The 22,539-nt window shown below is 40.9% G+C and overlaps 1 pseudogene; it reads left to right on the top strand.

Annotated features, from left to right (window-relative positions):
* The first annotated feature begins 4,222 nt into the window (after positions 1-4,222).
* On the top strand, positions 4,223-5,486 carry LOC147442780 (uncharacterized; annotated as a pseudogene).
* Positions 5,487-22,539: the final 17,053 nt, after the last annotated feature.

Raw genomic sequence — 22,539 nt, forward strand, 5'->3', positions numbered from 1 at the left:
GGCGGGTGCAATAGGGGGAGACAGGGCGCAGGGAGCAGAGGTCGCAGGGAGTCTCATGCAGAGAGCGGCCATACGAAACAAACAACCTGGCACGTGCATCGAATCCAACTAAGACATTGGATTTAACAGTTAAGGTCTACGGGAATCTGCTAAACAAATTAATCAATGAAATCTATTGAGCTTATATGTGAAGCTACTCAATATATGGCTTATCTATATAACCATGTTGAGAGAGAAGGAGAGAGCATAGAAGTAGAACCCCAAAGTGTGTAGAATACACACATGAGATGATGTATATATAGAGGGGACCTGGGTGCCATATATAGAGAAGCCATATATTGAGTAGCTTCACATGTAAGCTCAACACCCCCGCTCAAATAAGGGTCCCTAACTGTGGATGAAAAAACCCTTGGGGGATCAAGGGAAAAACCCACAGCTCTATATACACCCACCGTTATATTATAAAAATCATTGAATATACAAATGTTTACGAGGAGCTATATCACTCCTTTTACAATGAATGTTTTATGAGGAGTTACATTACTCCTATCCTATCAATACAATAATGAATACAAAGGTTCAATAAAGAGGTGTAAAAGCTATCGATTAGCTTGTAATCAAAAGTGTCTCCATGAATCTTCTGTGTAGCTCGTCATCAATATCGCATCACCAAACATGTCTTCATGTTGTCATCAATATGGCATCACCAAACATATCTTCATAAATCTCTCTCTCTCTCTCTCTCTCTCAGACACACACACATGGATGTAGCTTATTGATCTCATAGGTCAATCTAATCTTTTGAAAACTTCAATTTGACATTTATTTCAATCTCTCTCTCTCTCTCTCTCTCTCTCTCTCTCTCTCTCGGGATAGTTTCCCATGACGTTAAAAATTCTTGTTCTTCTTCTTCTTCTTCTCTCTCTGTAAACAGGACTTGATTTTGAAGTGTTTTAGCAATAAATTTTGTTTTTCTAGGAAGTTTTGGTCGTTTTAAAGTTGGTCCACTGTGTAGAAGGATGGGTGGATTGTTTTTGTCTACTAAATTTTTTTGATCCGGAAGGCACTTTCTGGGGCATTTTTGAAGGTGTTAACGTGGGATTTTGGAAAAGTGATGTATGAAGCGATTGAAGCTTGTGTTATAAGGAACAACTTTGGTTCTCTTAGTCTTTAGAGATTTTGATGTTTTGATGCTCGTTGAGGGCCAAAGATTAAGAAAAAAGTGGGATTTACTATTTTTGCATCGTTTTTGTAGAAAATGTTGTTTTGCAGGTTGATTTTCAGCAAATCAGAGTAGGCTATGGAAATTTTCCATCACATAGCCGTCAAAGAGCGCAACGAGGGGAACAAGATTGTTTGAGACGGACTTGGGCTATTTTGGCTCCGTTTGGGAGTTATGCTCAGTTGAAGACAGTTGTCAAAAATCTAACCTTTACGGATCGCTTCGCGATCACGTTCTTATCTTATTCTTGCAAGTATACTTGGTGCGCAAGTCGAGTCGACCGAACGCCAAAAATAGAAAAGCGGCTATTTTAAGAGGTCGCTTGCTTTTCGAGGAAAAATCAGAAAAGAAAGACGGGTGGTGCGTTTTTGGGATCATACAAAGATCTCTTGTTCTGCGAGTGCGAGTGCGAGTGCGAGTGAGACGCTGCATGCAAGCGGACTGAAGCTTGGGGGTGGTCGGGAGGCTCGAGCTCCGTACAACGGAGTGCGTCCATATATCTTATTGCTCCTCTGTTGTATCAAAACTCTATCAATACAAAGATCTCTTTCTCTATCTTTTGCTGTCTATCTCTATTATTTTGTTCCTGTGACACACTCTCTCTCTCTCTCTCTCTCTCTCACACACACACACACACACACACACACACACACACATATCTCACTTTTGGATCTCCGAGGTCAACCTGGTCTTTTGAAGATGTTAATTTGACAATTATTTCGTCTCTCTCTCTCTCTCTCTCTCTCTCTCTCACATACACACACACACACACACACACACACACACACACATGCAAGCACATGGTTGTAACTTTTGAATGTCATACGTCTCTCTCTCTCTCTCTCTCTCTCTCTCTCTCTCTCTCACACACACACACACACACACACACACACACACATGCAAGCACATGGTTGTAACTTTTGAATGTCATACGTCAATCTGGTCTCTTCAAGATGTTAGTTTAACATTATAATCTCATATCCCCTACAATATAGTACAGCCAACCTCTCTCTCTCTCGCTCTCTCTAACTAAGGGTGCTGCATCTCACAAAGAAGCATGCAGACATACACATAGGCAGGTGCAGACAGACACACTCTCTTTTCCTCTAAGGACGCCTCTCTCTCGCTCTCTCTCTCTCTCTCACACACACACACACACACACACAGAGTGGGCGCTTCATTAGCTCACAGAGAAGCATGCACGCACACAATATACGCACAGACACGTCAGCCACTAGTGAACTCACACATGCAACGGGGATTAGATAAATACCAACACTATTTATTGAATGTATTATGTCCAGCATGCTAGTGAGAAAGAGCAGTGAACCCAACGTCGTATAAGGTGACCGATACATTTTTTTTGTTTGGCTTGAGAAGCTCTAGGTAAGGTATATTACCCTAAGATTGCTGTAGAAGGATTCATGACAGTTCACGTTAATCAAGATTCATTTAACATCGGACTTTGATTGATAGAAAATTGTGCAATTGTTAGATTCTCCATGTGAACGTCCAATTAGCAGGGCTTGGATGTATTGCGGAAAATCTCTCTTCAAAGATCGAAAGGGATATATGCAAAGCTCCTCTGCGCCTCCTCTCTCTCTCTCTCTCTCTCTCTCTCTCTCTCTCTCTCTCTCTCTCTCAAAGACTGGAGCATGAACTACCTGGATAGGCGGTCCCTAGCCAGCTCAGTGCCATTGAGCGATTGAAGGCCGAGCTTGCATAAATAAGGAGCTCGAGGTCTGTGCATGAACTTCTTTTCTCGACGCACATGCAGTAATGAGCTTCCTCCCACTTGTCCTCAGCCAGCTCGCTCAGCTCTATTCGGAAATTGGAGGCTGAGCGCTCATTGCACAAAGGAGCTCTACATCGGAGCACTTGGAGCACTGTATCGGCCCTACTCAGAGCTTTAGAGCCTCTCTAAGAATATGCAACCTCTCTCAACCTCCTCAAAGCTTCACAGTCTCCCTCTCTCGGCCCTCTCAGAGCATCAGAGCCTTCGTAAGAAGACTCCACCTGGGACCTCCTCAAAGCTTCGGAGCCTCCTTCGTCTCTCAACTGGCCGAGTCCCTCTAAAAGCAAGCCTTCTCTTGCAAGATCCTGTACTTGCTGGCACCTGAGGTCTCTCTCTCTCTCTCTCTCTCTCTCTCTCTCTCTCTCTCTCTCTCTCTCTCTCTCTCTCTCTCTCTCTCTCTCTCTCTCTCTCTCTCTCTCTCTCTCTGCTCAGGTGCAGCTCGCAGGAGAAAGTTCTCTCTCTCTCTCTCTCGCACTCTCTCTTGTTCAAAGGAAACTTCGACTTGAAGCTCTGCTCATGCATCGGTATAAATTTGAAGGCTGCCTAAAAACTTGAAGGCCTCTCAGTGATCACCATCAGCCATTAATAAGGCTAATAAATAACTCCTCTCTCCCTCCCTCCTGTGCCAGCTGGATGAATTCTCTCTCTCTCTCTCGTTGGATGCATCTAATAGCGCCACGTGTCAAGGGGGGGACCGGAATCCCTCCCCCTTTTATAATAGAAGATATATATATATATATATATATAAGATAGACTTAAATTTTTTAAAAATAATTAAATCGATAAATAGGCTCAATAATTGAAAAGATTCCATTTTTATAGAAATGAAAAAGTTAATGGTTTATATGTTTTGATGAAAATAAAGGAGGGAGGGGGGCTCGTGCCTAGCACAAGCCCCCCTCTCCCCTTTTTGTATTTGTAATGGTTCTCATCTCTTTCCACCTTTGTGTGCTAGGCACAAGCCCCCCTCTCCCCTTTTTGGCCTGCTCAAGAAAGGCCTTAGTGTTGGGCCGGGTTGGGCTTCCTTTGACGGATGGAGTCTACGTGGACGGCCAGTGGGCTTTGTGTGAAGGAGGGGGATGTAGGATGACATGACTCGATGAGATAGAGGAGGAAACAAGGGCAGCCTACTGAGGAGCGCATTAACGCTGTGGAGAAGGTGTGCAAAAGAGTTGCATCTTGCCACCACATCGACATGGATCCACATGGTTGTGGGGATGCTTCTTTTGAGTTGTGACAGTGGTACCCAAGTGAGTGCCATCACAGACCCTAACGACATTGAAGCCCTCAAAGAAGTGAAAGCCAGCATTGATGCGGCGACAATCGATGCAACATCGTGTGTTGGCAGTTGGGATTTCAATGTAGACCCATGTACAAGCAGGTTTGGAGAGCGGGATAGACTGCACAAGTGGGGGACATACATCGTTCTTGCCTAATGCATCGATGGATGCTTATGAAAGAGTCACAAGCTTGCAGTTGGACGATGCTGGCTATGCAGGGGTACTCTTCCCTTGGCTTGGGAGCCTCACTGGTCTGCGCTTCTTGCGCATGTCTGGGAATGCACTCTGGGCTGAAATCCCTGCTTCTATCGGCATGCTTTCCCAACCCATGATGTTTGACCTTTCGTTCAACAATTTGAGTGGATCCATACCTGACAGCATTTTGATGCTTCACAACTTACAAAGCCTTTAATCTTGTGCATAACAAGCTGGTGGGCTCAATACCTCCTTTCTGAACAAGCTCTCCTACCTCACAGAGTTGCGGCTCAAAAGCAACCAGCTATGTGGGCCCTTCCCTGATCTCCGGAAGTTGGGTCTCTTACGAATGCTAGATGCGTCCGACAACCGGTTGTCAGGCCCGTTCCCAAGGCAGCTACCACCCTCCTTATGTTCAGCGTGTTTGAGAAACAATGAATTTTCTGGCAAGCTACCCAAAAGCATAGCAACCCTCAACCAGCTTAATGTGCTCGATGTAAGCAACAATGCATTCATCGGGTGTGTCGATGATGCTATGTTGGCTCATCCAACATTGCAACAACTAAATTTGTCAATGAATAAGCTGAGCCAGCTAAGGGCACATCCAAAGCATGTTGTGAAGAGCCCGATGGTGGCGTTAGACCTAACCTACAACATGTTATCAGGCCCTCTTCCCAGCATTTTTGCAGGGATGAGAGAGCTAGCCTCACTCTCTTTGCGGTATAACTTCTTTCATGGGGTTATCCCACCAAGTTATGGGGTGAAGGCAATAGCCAATGCAGAGGACATGAAGCCGCTTGAGAGGATCATGCTGGATGGAAATTACTTGAAAAGCCCACTTCCAGCACCTTTTATGCACGTGGCTTCGGGTCACTCCATGTCCGCAAGCTTTGTGGACAACTGCTTTGTGAATTGCCCACAAAAGTTCACGTTTTGCCAAGGTAAAAACCAGAAGGCGCAGACATTATGCCAGCTCTTCAATTCATCGCCGTGATGAAGGTCTCCTCCAGAAGCTTGTGCCTGCACTGTTGGGGGAACAAACAAGAGCTAAAAAGATTTGTTTGAAAGGGAAAGATGGGATTTTCCAAATGGAATCAATGAGATTCCCTATGCAGGTAGAGAACCTTTAGTCCTATCATCTATGTCATCACTTCTTCCAAGCATGTAGTGGATGCTGAGAAGCTCTAACGAGCCGCATTATCAGCCTTGGATTAAAGGCATGCTTGAGTTTGGGTTTTCGGCAGGAGGCTGGCATGTGCATTGAGCTTTACTTCCATCAGTGTGACGCTTCGCTAGGTTTTGTGCCTTCCTTAAACAAATGTTTTTTCATCTTTGATTGTTCCTTAAATTGTTGATTAAGTCTGCTTTGAGAAAATGGGGCATGGCAAAGATAGAAGGATATTTGTCTGGATGGGTTTCTCTAGAAATAAAATTTTGTAGTATTCCTCACGGAATCTTTGATCAAATCTCCCACACAGACACTCAAGATGTTAGCAAGGACTCCATTGGCATCATTCAGACTATTTGGCCATTCGGAGAATGCATCTCTGATGCGTCATAGGATGGGATAAAGTGGATCATTAAGGAGCTGTAAGTTTGGAAGTGTGAAACATTGAAAGTTTCTAAACCTTGTGTGATCTCTCTCCACACACCATGCCTTTTCTTAATGCAAGCAAAGATTGCGAATTGGCGTTGAAAATAAGTGCTTTTGTAAAACCCCTTGGAAATGTGGGTTGATCATCCATCCATTCTCAAAATTGCAGAGAAACCAAATGTTTCAAAGGCTTTATAGTGTGAAAGAAGTTTAGCTTGGTAGGAACCAATCCTCTTTTCTTTACTTTTTGGCCTGCTCAAGAAAGGCCTTATTGTTGGGCCGGGTTGGGCGTCCTTTGACGAATGGCATCCACGTGGACGGCCAGTGGGCTTTGTGTGAAGGAGGGGGCTGCAGGATGACATGACTTGATGCGATAAAGGAGGAAACAAGGGCAGCCTGCTGAGGAGTGCATTAACGCTGTGGAGAAGGCGTGCGAGTTTATGTCACTGTCACCTGAGGCTGTCCGCCAGTGGTTGCAGCTTTTCACTCTTTCAATCTCTCACAAGAAGCCTTCATTTTCTCTCTCCTCGGCATTGCCTAGCCATGTCTACCATAGTGCAAGCTCTCGCTTCGCTACACACACACACACACACACACATGCGCACATATCCACACACCCTCTCTATCCAGCATGCACCCGTCTCAAATCCTACATTCTTGCTCAGTAAAAATCTTTAAATCTTTTCAAGATTTATGACACACATGACCACACACTTAAGGTAGTGTGTATGACAGGAGCTTCTGGTTTCATTGCATCTTGGGTTGTGAAGCTCCTGCTCGAGAGTGGGTACACCGTTCGTGCTTCTGTCCGAGATCCTGGTAAAGCCTCCACTTCCCTGCATTACCCTCTGTTTCCATTACTCTGTGTGGTAATCTCTTTCGACCTCTGTTTGCAGAAATGTGGTTAAGACTGCCCACTTGATGGCCTTGCCAAAGGCACAGGAAAGACTCAAGCTTTTCAAAGCTGACTTACTGGAAGAAGGATCCTTTGATGCTGTTGTCCATGGTTGTGAGGATGTTTTTCATACTGGGTCGCCTTTCTTTTTGGGCACCAATGATCCTCAGGTGGTTATTCAAAGAGTGCAATCGCTCGTTCTACATGTTTGAAGTAACATGTATGCTTGCAGCAGTCAAGAGGATATTTTCACGCAGTCTCACATTGTGTCGTCTTCTCTATGCCATGGTATTATGCGGCTTTCCTTCCTAGATCTCTCTCTCTCTCTCTCTCTCTCTCTCTCTCTCTCTCTCTCTCTCTCTCTCTCTCTCTCTCTCTCTCTCTCTCTCTCTCTCTCTCTCTCTCTCTCTCTCTCGCCCCCACTCACATACACGCTCGCACACACACTTATTAGACTACCTCTCCTTGTACCTTATTTGATGTCTTTGAGCTGCTCAACTTTTTCTTTTTTATTCTTGTAGACCAAGATCATCATCATACAAATCCAATTCTGTATTGTGCGCTTTCCAATTCAGACAAATTATAGATTCTTAATTTCATCTCAATCCAATCGAAACATATATTCTAGTGGCCACGGGGGGCTTACAGCTCTGTCAATCTTTGAAGGCCTCTCTCGCGCATCTAAATTCCACATTTTAATTTTCATGTTTAGGGTTAGATTTATTTCTTCCTTTGAAGAAAGCATTCTCTCAGCTGCATTGAGAGGGATCTATTAATCTTTAAACAGTCGCAAGATAGAATACCTTGAACATACTTTTCAGCCAATTATCTGCTAGAAATTATAAACGTGTAATTTGGTTATATTCTAAAGCTTAGTTGTATGATCTATGGACTCAAAGAGACCATAAGTATCCAACTTAATTGCACATCTAGTTACATTCTTCCAGCCTGACAATTATCTGCACATGAACCTTCCTTCGGCAATGAAATAATTTAATCTTTACCATTCTACCTAAAAGCTAATCTAATCATTGCACCATTCAATATCCTGCCCTTGGTTAAAAACCCTATGTTATAGAGGGTGACCTCTGCAGGAAGCATCAATCCTTATTTTAGAAAATATTTATTTTCTGAGGGGTGTTTTGTTTCACAAAAATTTACTAATCATCTCTGCAGGCCATCGTGACTCCTCACCTTGTTGTATTTGTAATGGTTCTCTATCTCTTTCCACCTTTGTTGGTGCCAAGTAAAATTATTCAGTTTCTCTCTGTGCCTCTGCTACACTGAACAACTGAGCTCTAAACCTTATAAGGTTTAAACGTTTTAATGAGTTGTAAACCTTGTAAGGTTTAAGACTGAACCTTATAATAAGTAAGATGTGAGAAAACGAATGTGTCACGACACAGTCAGACAACAAGAACGCATCTCACTAGTGATGGTGTCTCCCAATAGAGAGGAAGAAAGTAGTCCGAGGAGTGATGGCGGCCCCCAATAGAGAAATAAAAAGAGTGATTACTGGACCGGTAGAGAGATAAAAACAGTGAAGAGTGGAGGGAGAGAGAGAGAGAGAGAGAGAACTTATGTCACATGGATATATATATGTCTCGTAGTATACTTCTTCTTGCTCTCAAGCTCCCTTTCTCCCTACTAGCTCTTGCCAAGTGAAATATATAATACAAATGCCTATTGAAGGGGGGACCGACTCCAAGAAATGTGGTCCCCAATATTGTGTTCATTTTTCTATACTCTAGCTCATAATTCAAGTATTGTCGTACTTGCCATCTAACTAAGAAGTGTGTATGCTTAGTGCTTTCTAGCTTTCTCTATGTAGATCTCTATAACTCTCTATGGTCTCCATAGATCTTTACCGATTTCTCTCCAACGACACACTCTCTATCTCATATGTTTTGAGATAGTGTGCATGCAATTTAAATAAACTTCCACTACGTCATAAAACTCTAAAAGTACATGATTACTTACACCCCAAGGACATGGGGTTCTCCACTTGGATTGTAGCTAAAGAAAGTAGATAACCTTGACTAGAAACCCTATGGACTTAGGGCCAGAGGATTATCTACTTGCTAGCTACAAACCTAGTGGACCCACGGACATGGGGTTCTCCACTTAGTTTGTAGCTAAAGCAAGTAGAACCTTGGCTAGAAACCGTATGGATTTGAGACCACGGGTTTCTCTACCTTCTAGCTATAAACGCATTGGCCCTGAGGACATGGGGTTCTACCCTTTGTTTGTAATTAAAGCAAGTAATAACCCTGGCTAGAAACCCTATGGACTTGGGGCCACATGGTTCTCTACTTGGTAGCTACAAACCCAATGGACTCAAGTACATGAGGTTTCTCCACCTGGTTTGTAGCTAAAGGAAGTAGATAACCTTGGCTAGAACCCTATGGACTTGGGGCTAGAGGGTTCTCTACTTGCTAGAAACAAACCCAGTGGCCCCAAGGACATGGGGTTCTTCACTTGGTTTGTAGCTAAAGAAAGTAGAGAATGGTGGCTAGAAACCCTATGGACTTGGGACCACAAGGTTCTCTACTTGCTAGCTACATGGTCATGCTCTACTTTGCTCGTACATTCTTCAAAGCATTCAAGTCCAAAAGAGAGAATTTACATATCTTGACTTCTTTTTCAAGTGGAATCAAATGTATATTGCATCTCAAGTGTCCTCTTGAGATTCTCATTCTCAACCACAAGTACCCTTTAGTGTGCCCATTCTCCATTGCAACTGCCTGTAGGTCTTTCCCTTGTTTGTTTACGGTCTCTTGCAATGATACCAAGTATGCCATGCTCATGGTTTCGATGTTGTTGGTTGGGTGGTTGTGTTGCTATCTACACACTTAGGAGATTTTGGATCAGTTTCCACAATGGTTGTAGACCTCACTGAAGAAGAAGAACCCTTGTGAGTGCCAGAAGACATTGTATGTAAAATAAGAGGTGAGAGTCAACTTTCTTGAACCTATTCACTTCGGATATGCTTCTACAGAAACACCTTCCATAAATATGAATTTTTTTGTCTTTAGATCAATGCATTGTCGAGAAATTTGCGGTCTTTCCAGGAAAGCACCGGGCTTATGTATATGAGAGTTTGTGAGAGAACTTCAAAAAACTATATGAAGGAGTTAAACCATAGATGCCATGAAGACTAGGGTTTGGAAGGAAGTGCAATCAAAGAAGCCCCACTCTTTCTCTCTTGCACTCACACACACAAAGAAATAACACAAAAGATAAAAACACAAAGATGAAAACATCAAGGCTATGGTCATATCGTATCATGGGTAATATGAAAGGAATAATAGATGAGTTAATCGCATTCAATCTTTGTTGACCAAATAGGCTACCAAATGTTCTTTGGAATTGTAGTTTTGTGCTTACCATAATATATATGTTTTGTCTAGTGATTGGGGTTAATTGTGTGTACAAATCCTCTTGGTTCATAGCAAGATAACTACACTTACGTCAAAAGAAAAGTTATAGTCTATAAGAGGTAGTATGATGGGATCCGGTGAAAGAAGTATTTCATTGAGCCTTTCTAGGCCAAAGAAAAACACTATACGTTGTTGAAAGTATATTTTATGACTAATCCATACACTAATTCTAATAGATCGCACAGAGTGGAAGCGATAGAAATTCTCAACATGTAGATTATTCATCTAGGATAACTCTAGTATGTGCAAAATGTAGATATGAGAGAAGAGAAGAGAAGAGAGTTTCCCTCCCAAGCGCTATTCTTGCCCGTAGTCAATAAGGATACTGTGCGGAGAGATGTATCTGTAGCAAGGAGAACCTAGAATTTGTAGAGAGAATGAATTTCTAAGATTTAGAGCGATAGGTTTGGTTAAGGAGATGAGATTAGATATATACATATATGTTGGATTAGAGATGAAAAAAAAAAAAACAAGAAATCAACAAAGTATCAATGTAGAACACATCTTACTCGACAAACCCTTCGGCACCATTTTTGATGAAGAGAGAAAAAGAGGGAAAACTTCCACTTTGATTGACACACCAAGTTCAAGACCTTCTTTGATTAGAGTTGATCTTCCAAGGACAGCGTACAAGAATGTCTAGTCTTCCTCTAGGAGAAAGTGTAGGCTTAGGCTTGTGTTAATGGCTAAGTACAATTAGGCATTACTACTCTCGCTCCCTCATGAATTCCTCTCATCAATGACTTGAATAGTTTTCAAGGAAGAAGAGGTCCCCTTTTATAGGTGAAGGGAGCCCCCAAGGGTTTACACAAGAAGAGAAGACCTAGTGTGAACAGAAATTGGAAAAGTTGAAAATGAGATGTCCCTGCATGATGTGGACAAATTGGGGTCCAGTATTTTGATCATATGTCCTCAACCGTGGCTCCAAATAAAAAAGAAAAAATATGGACAAAAATTCAGCTCATTACCTACGAGAGTGCATCATTGGAGAGAAATATGTAAAGGTCTGTAGAGACTATAGATAGTTATAGAGATCTACATAGAGAAAACTAGCAAGCACTTAGCATACACACTTCTTAGTTAGATGGCAAGTGAGACAATACTTGAATTAGGAGCTAGAGTATATAAAAATGAACACAGTATTGGGGATCGCATTTCTTGGAGTCGTTCCCTTCTCCAATAGGCATTTGTATTATATATTTCTCTCTTAATGAGAGACTTGATAAAATAAAATCTTTGTTGTGTTTCTTAGATCTCACTTTGAGTGTCTTAATGATGGAAAACTTCACACACTCCTTTTCCTTCTCTTGCACAATTGGATATACAATGCGAGGAACAAACGGGGAGTAGTGCCAAGATGAAGCTCACTCTCTCTCTTTTCCTTTCTCACAAGTTACCTACGGGTAAACAGGCACTGCCATGAAAATGGTGTGTATAAGAAGAAGTATATCACAGACCCAAGCCTAAGTATAAGGCTAGATTGGTTGCTAAAGTGTTCAAGAAAATGAAAGGCATGGATTTTGATGAAATATTTTGTCTAGTGGTCGATTTGACTATATTGTGTCTTGTGCTTGGTCTAGTAGCCATCGAGGACTTGGAATTGGTCCAAATGGATGTGAAGATAACATTTCTTCATTGGGATCTTGAAGAGGATGTCCACATGAAATAGCTATTGGGTTTTATGATAAAGCCTAAGAGGTCAACACGGGCAGAACTGGTTTGTAGATTCAAGAAATCTTTGTATGGATTAAAGCAAGGCTCAAGTCAATGGTACATCAAGTTTGATAAGTACATTCAGTCTTAGGGGTACGTAAGGTGCCAAGAGGATCACTGCTTGTACACAAAGAGGTTGAATGATGGTTCCCTCATCCTTTTGATTTTGTATGTGGATGATATGCTCATAGCCGAGAAGTCCAAAGATGATATTTCACTTCTCAAGGATGCCTTAAGCAAGCAGTTTTCTATGAAAGATTTGGGTGATGCACATCACTTTCTTGGTATGCATATCAAGAGAGATCGCAAACATGATGTACTTGAACTTTCACAGGAGGAGTATATTCACAAGGTCTTGCAACATTTCAATATGCAACGGGGGAAAGAATTAAGTACCCCTCTGGCTACACAAAAAAACGTAGCAAGCATGATTGTGCCAAATCGGATGTTGAAATGGTAGATATGGCAAATGTGTCGTATTCATTGGTAGTTGGTAGTCTCATGTTTGTCATGGTTAGCACACGTCCAAACATTTCATGTGCCATGGGAGTGGTCAATAAGTTTATGGAAAATCCAGGCAGAAAGCATTGGGAAGCAGTGAAGCACATCTTGAGATATATCCAGGGCTCAACTAAGAAATGCGTATGCTTTGGGAACAGTGATCCATCCATAATTGGATAGACTAATTCGGATTATGAGGCTATGTAGACACTAGGAGATCCACATCTGGCTACATTTTCTTGTTTGCTAGAGGTGCAATTTCTTGGAGGTCATGTATCTAAAATTGCACTTTGTCTTCCACCATTGAGGCAAAGTATGTTGCAGCTATCTTCTCTAGTGGGTAATTTTGGTATACACCAGACTCTAGTGATACATTTAGATATTCAAAGTGCAATTGCGTTAGCAAAGAGCCCCGTGTTTCACTCCAAGTAGAAATACATAGAGGTTAGGCATCATATGGTACGGGATATTTTGGCTAGCAAACACTTGAGTTAGTCAAAGTTCACAAGGATGAAAACCCAGCGGATGTTCTAAAAAGAGCCTAGCCTCAGAGCGGTTCGCACATTGCATAGAGATGATGGGCTTAGGGTGAAGCTACACCCATGCTTCACGGTTTTGTACATTCTTACATCATTAGGGGAATTTTGAGGTCATTTTTGTGCCTTTTAGCGTGTAGAGAGAGAGTGGTCTCAACCAATGGTTGAAGAGCTTCCGTTACGGAACCTCTATTTTTGAAAACTCACAAAAAAAAGCAAATATTCTATCTTTACCGCAACTTTGAGCTGGTAAATAGCAATGTAAACAAGTAAAAGTGCAAAGGCATTCAATAGCTGTCGCTTTTAGAAAGACGTACTTCTCATATTATATTGTTTTCATTTTGCACGTCATCATCATAAAACAACGTTTGGATTCTATCTCATGATCTTTTCCAAATTTGAACCGTTTTTTGCACATTCTGCTTATTCTTCTCTTGAACTCAGGCTAAACTTATCTGCTCATTTCTTTTTTCAACATGGAATCTTCATCACGATCAAAAAGACCAAGAACTTCCATTGAAGCCATTGTCACTTACAACATGACTGATCAAAATGGAGAATGGATTCCAATAACTGTACACAAAGGAACGTGGATACTGATGCAACAGAACAAGAGAATAAAGTCTTCCACCAAAAACTCTTTCTTGGCGGGATGGAAGGGTATTGTTAAAGATTTTAGCTTTGGCGACAACAAAAAATCAATCAAAGAGGTGCTGGTGCAGCATGTGTACATGCATAAAGATCTGCATATTGACTCAGGGAGTTCTGCTTTGCCATTACATAGACCAAACTGTAAGTCTCTTAACTTAAATCCTTATTTGTAATGCATGTTGTATAAGGTTATTTGTTGTACAGATTTGTATCCTTCAAACATTATGGAATGGCAGCGAGTAGAATGTGTTATAAATATTCTAGATGTGTGTCATGGATCAATTGGTGAAGAAATATACAAGGGAAGGACTAAGGGTTCATTGGCAGAGAATGGAATATTCTTCTTTGACCATTATTATGTTCCACCTAGAAGGACTGGAGAACTTGGAGCCACAACCAAGCTAGACTTGCCTGATTTCAAAAGTGGAGAATGGTCACTCCCTAGCTCACTCCCTAGCTCAAATACAAGTGAGGGCTACAGGTGCAAACTGTTTTGTGAGATTCAAAAGTGTTTGAAAGCAAACATAGCAAGCAAACAGAGTAGAATTTCTATATTCATGCCCATTACAGTTTTTGTAGACTTCTTCTCTAATGCTGAAGTCAGAAAATCTAGAACAATGTTTTCAGTGAAGACTTTAGACTCAGCAAATATACTTGAATTTGTGGATGAGGGTTGGAACACCAAAACAGTGAATGGAATCACTTGTAATGTGCAAGCTGGCTCAATTGCTTGCAAATACATGATAGGGACACAAAACTTCATTATGTCATTTTATTACAGAAGATGGCACTATGTTGGTGGTCAGCTAACTCCACTTGATCAAGACATGGAGGACTTCATTGACAGCCCAATAGAAGACATTGATATATGGGTAAACAATGAGCATCTGTCAATTGTAAAGATAAGAGGCATGTGTAGCTTACATCAATTGAGATTGGACCTGCAAAATGATGAAATTGAACTGCCCACAACATTCTGCTTTCAAATAAATGGTGGAAAGCTAACTGTTATCCCTAAAAGTCTCTTGTTCTCTTATTGGTTCTTTATTTAACTTGGACTGTTTTTGTAGGTATCAAAAAGGAATGAAAAGAGGTTACAGTGCAAGGACATCTTGGATGGCATTGTACATTTGGTGCCTTAAACATCCTTCAAGGCAATTTTGTAACACATGACCTGTAAGGATTTTATTTTGTATCACATGACCTGCAAGGATCTTGTTTTGTATCACATGACCTGCAAGGATCTTATTGAAATAAAGATCTAAAAGGATCTTTATTTTGTTATTGAAATGCAATTTTTCCAAACATCAATGATTTTACTTCAATGATTTGATTTTGTAACAGAGTCTTAAAACAAGGTGATCAAAATGTATTCAATTTCAAATATTTGCAATTACATAGACAATTGGATACAAGTGGGCTATAGAATAGACAATTGGATACAAGTGGGAAGCTTGATACAAGTGGGCTACAATTAGAGTGGGCTACAAAAAGCTAGAATAGTTTTCTGCCAGGAGTTTTCCTGTCCCTAGGGGTTGGTGCTTTTGCAGTGGGCTCTTTTGTCCTGGGAGATTTTCTTGTGGGCTCTTTGGCAGGAGGGCTTGAGGGCTGCTTCCTCTTTCTCTTATCATCCATCTCTTCACTTGCCTTTTCCTGCTCACCAGTCTCTTCTTCCTCTTCACTTCCCTTTTCCTCTTCTAGTTTTGCTTTCCCCTTTGCCTTTTCTAGCTTTGATTTCCCCTTCTCTTCAACATCATCATCTTTAAATACCTCTTGCAGTTGTCCATTTGCTTCAATCATATACTTGATAATCTTTGCTCTTGTAAACCATACATGGTTCTCACTATAGCACTCTCTGTTGATCTATACAAGGCAATAGAAAGCAAGTTTTAGGAACAATAAAATGAGAAAAAATACAGCTGGCAAATATGAAATATGCTATACTTCTATATTTTGATTGTCATTGCAGTATATGAAGTCCAAGAGGAGCTTGGCATTTGTCACTACCCTCCATCCACATGAATGGCTTTCAGGGTGGATTGGAACCTGCAACTCATTACATGTATTTATGGAAAAAAATATTTGAGGATAATCCATTGAAGTGAACAAAGCATAAAGAATTCCAACCTTCATAATTGAAAACTGGATTTCAGTCAGCATCTTTGGCATGGGTGGACAATTCTCCAGTGTCTCTATAAATCTTGTAGCAGCACTGTCCAAAATTCTTTATTAAAAGTATGTGCTTGAGGTTCTGCTTGTGGTTTACAAAATGTGTCTACTACTATACTTACAATTTTGCTTGACCATGTACTCCAGCAAGAGAATTGACAAAGTAGCATTTTCTTTTCACAATATCAATTGCAATTAAACTCCAATGTGAGCTATAAAAACAAGCCTCAGTTAGCCTTCTAACATGAATTAGTAAATTCTCTTCACAAGGTGTAGGTAGGAAACTTACCTCTCATGATAAGGAATCAAGAAAATTTCACAGATTTCCAAGTCCACATGAATCAACCACTTTGTGAGCTCTTTAATATTTGTCTCTATCCTAAGAAAGTGGGAGATAGAAGGGTCTAAAAATTCCACCTTTTGTTGAAGGTCTGGCTCATATGTATGCATCATTAACCTGGTACAAGATATTGTTATATAAAGAGTTCTTGCTATAAACAAAAATACAGAGGAAAACAAAAACAACCTGAGGCATGTGATAAGGAGTGGAGAATTCATCTCCTTGGTCCAGTCCTTGAGAATTTCCAAGGTCTCAGAGTCAAGTGAATTGTAATCCTCCCTAGGATCCTCCTCACTGAATAGAGCGACAACAAAACCAGTAGGATTGACACTCCTCAAGAGGGGCACTAGTTGAGGTTCCAACAGGTCAAGCTCCTTTCTCTCTGCAATTTCCTTATCTTCCTTTGCTCTCTTTTTCCTTTCCTTTTCCTCTTCTTCAGTAATATCAACTACTCCTACTTCAGGCTCCTTGGGCTTCCTCCATGGAGGAATGTTGAGAATATTAAAGGCCTTAATATCATGCATAGGGGCAGGCTCCAACATTCTTGAAAACTTGTATCTCAGCCTCCTGAGAGTGATCATGTCTTTGTCCATCAAAGTAACCCTATGGGCATGAGATGCACAGATATAGGGATCTTGGAAAAGCTCAATCATAAAGTCCTCAGAAGCCTCCTGGATACATGCCAATGCAGTTCTAGTCCACTTCATGTCAATCTTGTACTCCTCTGCAACTTGTCTGCATAGTCTTTGGAAGGGCAGTTTGGGAATTGCAAGATTGATGGCCTGTATGGCCTTCCTTATCTCTCTTAGACATTTGACCCCCTGCTTGAACCTTCTCTTTGTAAGGAGAGGCTTAAGTTGCAGTGGCTTGGAATCTTTCCTCTGATGTGTAGTTTTTCTTTTGCTTGGTTGAGGGTCAGGTGTGCTTGGTTTAGGGTCCTTCCTCTGAGATGTGCTCTTCTTTGGTTTGGAAGTACCAGCTGAAGCTTTGCTAAGCTGAGCTTCTTCTTCATCTTTGGATAGAAGCTTATCAACCTTCCTTGCAGTCTTCTTGGTCCTTGCCATCTTCAAAAGGGATAGGAATGATTGTTACACAACAAACATTAGTAAAAAAAGTAAACGATGTATATTTAATTTTTATTATTACTTTATCAAAGTAAACTCCTCCTTTTCGACATAATGGCACACATTTCCATACAAAGTGGAACACATTGCGGTGACACCCCGTACGCGAAATCACAAAGGGACCAATGTCCTCACACTTACCATGATCGCGCACGGGGTGACGGAGCGGTACACAGAGGCGGTGACACTCCCTACGCGAAATTGTGAAGGGAGCATAGTTCTCTCACTTACCAATATCGCGCACGGGGTGACGGGAGTCCCAAGTGGTGAAAACCTCTTAAACCTCTTGAGACACATATTGTATGCATGGTGAAAATAGTGGCACACATTGCGGTACACATCATAAACATGATCACACTTGTGGACAACGTGAAACACATTGCTTTAAAACTCCGTACGCGAATTGACAAAGAAGGCAAAGTCTTCTCACTTACGAATATTGCGCACGGGGTGACGGTCAAAGCGCTCGAAGTTTTGGGTTGTGGAAGTGCGAGAACTGGGTAAAACCTCCTTCAAAATGCGCTTAGTTTGGGTTCTAAGGAGGTTTATATAGGGTGCATGGCGCAAGTCCCTAGGCACATAAAAACTAGCCGTTGGACCAAACTTCAAGGCGGCAACCGATTTGCACACCCCCCGAGGCGGCGTTTTTGGCCATAAAAGGAACCTACCCAACCCGTTAATGTCTTGATAGACTTCTCTTTTCTCTTTTTCAGCTGAGCATTTGTGGATTGTCATAATGGATACAGAGGATATACAAGAGACCGCTGATGACAGGCTGATGTCTTTTCTTTACAAAGTTAATGAACTTATAAGATTTCAAAGTGTCAAACAGATTTTTAATGCTGCCTTTGATCTTCAAGCACTTGTGGATGGCTTCTCTACACAAATTAGTGACTTGAAAGAGATATATACAGAATTGATCAGAGATCACAGGCTTGACAATCTTGTTCATTTTGTTGATATATGCAAAGCACGTAGCTTGTCAAGGACAGGTATTGCAAAGAAGTGGTCAAGCCTTCATCCAGACTGGCAAAAGATCATAAAGCCTTGCAAATTTCATGGTAATATGCATTGCCAGTTGGTAGATTATGACCTTGGACTTATCATTTTCTTCAGTGTACTCCCAACACCAGAGGGCAAAGAGATTCCAAAGCAGATTTCCCAGGCTGAGGAGGACCAGGAGAAAGAGGAGATAGAGATGGAGTTCCATGAAGAGGAAGAGAAGCTACAAAGCACTAAGATGCTGGACATTGCAAAATTTAAAGCAGAAAACATCACTAAAGTGGAGAATGTTGACATTGAGGATGAAGATGTTGATCCTTTGCATTGCACATCAACATTTCCCACATACAAAGTTAACAAAAAGGAATATGTTTTGCTGAATGACATTCAACATCTTTTTGATCTAAGGGAAGATTATGCTTTGGCAGTTTTGGCTGAGTGGGGATCTAATGACATAGGATTTATTGATTACTCACCTTGCCCCTTAGCTGTCTTGGACACAGAGGCAGGAAATTTTATTGACAGCTCAAGTTTTTGAAAGCATGTGCAGGACATTGTTCTGAGATATGAGCAACAGGGTGTACCTTCTGAAGAGGAGTTCAGTGAGATCCAGAAAAGGCTTAAAATAGAGCATATGGGAGAGGAAAAGACCAGAGATTATGAAGTAAGGCCAACTAGATCCATTGATATATGGGAACCTGCCTTGTTTGAGGAGGATGAGTCTCCTAAGGTATGTTAATGACCATTTTGCCCTGTTTTATTAATGTGCTGAACAATTAACCAAGACATATTTTTGCAAATTGAAATACTGGACACAGAAAAATATCTTGGCAGGGGGAAGGGTTCCAGACCCTTAAATTTAGGAAGGAACCAGAGCTTGGGACACTTTATTGGGAAGCTCAACAAAGAGACTGTCAGTATATTCCATAACAAGTTTACAAGAGAACCATTGTTGCCAATGCCTGCAATTAAAGCACTTGCAAAGGTTGTTGGTTCATATCAGCTTCCTCCAGGGTTAGAGAAGTTAATATTGGTGGAAAAAGAGGAAGCCATCAGAATTTTTGGATTCTTCCCTGGCCTTACTGGTTCTAGAGCTGGTTATTTTGCAACAATGGAATCCTATGTGCTTGCCCACTCTGGGGACCTCAAGAGACAAATGATAGGCTACAATAAGCAGAAGTTTCTGAAGTTTAGGGGTGAAGTTGACGTACCTTCATCAAAAGACTGACTTTGCTCAAACCTGTACTTTGGCCCACTTTCTACCTTGTCTCTCTCTTGTAGCTAGCCATTGTAAGAATTTTTCATTTGCAGATGAACTATTATATGAATTTTGTCTTTTCTGCTTGTTCTTGTGTAAGGCATTTGCTAAATCTGAGTTCAGTAGTGCTTTCTTTGTCATTTTTGATCTGGTTCTATGCCATATTTGTCTATAGAACCATTGGAAAACCTCAAGCAAGCTGTTTGCCTTAACTGCACCTCCTCCATGTCTTGTATGCTTGAAAAACTTGGTTCTTGCTTGATAATGGGATTTCTCCATGCCTTGTGTAGACCATATGGACAGGGAGCCCCATCTCTTTACAAACCAGAGAGTGTGATTGTAAATTATATGCTGGCAAAGTAAAAGTGTGTCAATAATTAGTAAGTATGAGATTAATCATATGCTTCCAAACTAAAAGTATGTACATATTAAAAAGGAATAAAAAACTTACCATGTAATGTGTGAATTCCTGATCCCAAGCATCTTTCATTGCACTTCTGAAGTTATTGAGCACTTTCTTGAAATTTGGCAGATCATTTTTGCCCCAGGATGTCTTATCACAGTAGGAAAATACTTTGTCTAGTGATTCCCATACCTCTGCCTTTTTGTTTCTTGATGTACCTTCAAGACCATGATCTTTGATGGCATTGTGGAGAGCTTTCCACTGGTTATACTTCACATTGGATGAACCCTTCTTGGCATTTACCTTTCCTAGTTTGCCATGAAACCCTAGGAAAGCTCTGGCCTTCACACCACCAACAGATACCTTTCTAGGCACATTGTTTCCATTTGAAGACCTCTTCAGGTCTGTTTCAATCTTAACCTTACCACTGTGAAGGCCAATTTCTGATAAAACCCTTTCAATACATTTGATGGAAGCATCTCTAGCTGCTTTTGGCTGTAACTTCCAGGCAAACCCCACATACAGATGTACAATTTTCTCCACAATTCTGCAAAGAGCATGCAGAGTGCATATGTGGACATTAGCAAGTGGAATATTTAAAACTGCTTTGAAGTTTGGATCTTGAGTATGCCTATTGGGTGCTTTGTTCCAATTTGCAGGATTACATTCTTTTGCTGATGCCATACAATACAGACAAGGGCTCTTTGCCATAGGTCCTTTGGAGACATTGTACATACATTTATGGGTTTTAAGGTCTCCTCCCATGTGCCATTCCACCCTGTAACTTCCAAACCCTTCAACTTCAAGCTCTTCCCCTAATTCTTGTGCATTAATGACTTCGGGTATTGTTGTTTGATGGAAAACCCAATCCCGAACATCAAAGTCTTCACTCTCTACTTCAAAAGCACCTAGCCACCAGACATTCTTCTCCGATTGCACGCTGAAGTACTTGGTATCCTTCAGTTTCAATGCTCTGTTCATTAAAGTTATGGAAATCCTCTCAATTTTTCTGTTCTTAACAATCTCACATTCATCAAGCTTTATCACAAAATTGACAACACCATTTGCTTCTGTATGCTCCAGCTCATAGAATCTGATCATTTCCTTCTAAAGTGTCTTCAAGTCAAGGAAAATATTATTGAACTCGTCAAATTGAAGATCCCTCTTTTTACCACGATAGGTACCATGAATGTGGTGAGGCTCACCCAACATCTCCATTATCCTCTCATTGATCTTTTTCCTTGCCTGCTGCACAATGGATGGCTTTGGAAGCAAAGAGGACCTGACCTTTCATTGCTTTAACCTTGACTTCATATTTCTGAACAGCTTGCTATAACCATCTCTGCTAATGCCTACCTTATCCATAGTATATTGCACATCCTCCTTGTCCAAGCAAGAGCTCTGCAAAAATCCCTCAATGCACTGCTCCTTTGCCTTTTTAAACTTCTTCTCTGTGAAAATCTTTTTGGCAACCTTGAGAGGTAAAACATCACAATAATGTTTAGCTGCCATTTCCATGTTTGATGCAGAGTTTGGTTGTAGCAAAGACCTAAATCAAAAGATACAAAATTAACTGATTATTGTCCATATGACACCAACAAAATAAACAAACTAAATTAAAGTTAACTGAATATTAATCATTTAATAAAGAACAATAGCATAATAACAATAACATAAGCATAATAATGTGGAGCAGAATCATAATACAACTTAACAAAAAGATTAACAACCTAATATAAGCAGAATCATATAAAATAAGCATAAGCAGAATCATATAAAATAACAATACCTTGCTGCTCTGATTCTCCTGCTGCAACCTCCTCCACCACGTCTCAAGGCTTCAATGTTCTTTAACTTCTTTTCTGTTTGTCTGTTTCCTAACATTGTATTCTTGCTTCTAGCTTGTTTGAGCTGAGTTTGTAGCTTTTCGTTGCTCTCTTTACATTCCTCAAGTTGTTGTTTAAGAGTATTTATCATTTGTTTGGTCAAATGATCTTCTAACTTAAGAATATCTCTCTCTGCCGCAAGACTCTGTGTATAACCCAGCAACCCTCTTTGACCATTACCCACAAATTTTATCAAAGATGAACAATTTGAGAATGGGGGAGTGCTCTTTGTCATTGGGTCCACTGGATACAATCTTCCATCAGTCCAGAGATCAATGTGATTTTTTTGATCTTGCCGCATTACTTCAAATATGGACAAGGACACCTTTGCACATTTGTTTCTCTTGCGCACTGGACAATATTCTTCATTTAGCTCAATGTGTAGATGGTATAAGCTTCTTCTCTTCCTCATGGAAGTCTGTTAACAGTATTTGTCAGAGATAGTACTATAGGAAAAAGCTGTGCCGATACGAGGAAGAAGACGACACAGAAAAGGTTTGTTTCAGCTTTTGGAAATTTTGAATTTTGGGCCAGA

Source organism: Adiantum capillus-veneris, chromosome 14 (assembly GCF_014529385.1).
Source record: "Adiantum capillus-veneris isolate H3 chromosome 14, ASM1452938v2, whole genome shotgun sequence".
NCBI lineage: Eukaryota > Viridiplantae > Streptophyta > Polypodiopsida > Polypodiales > Pteridaceae > Adiantum > Adiantum capillus-veneris.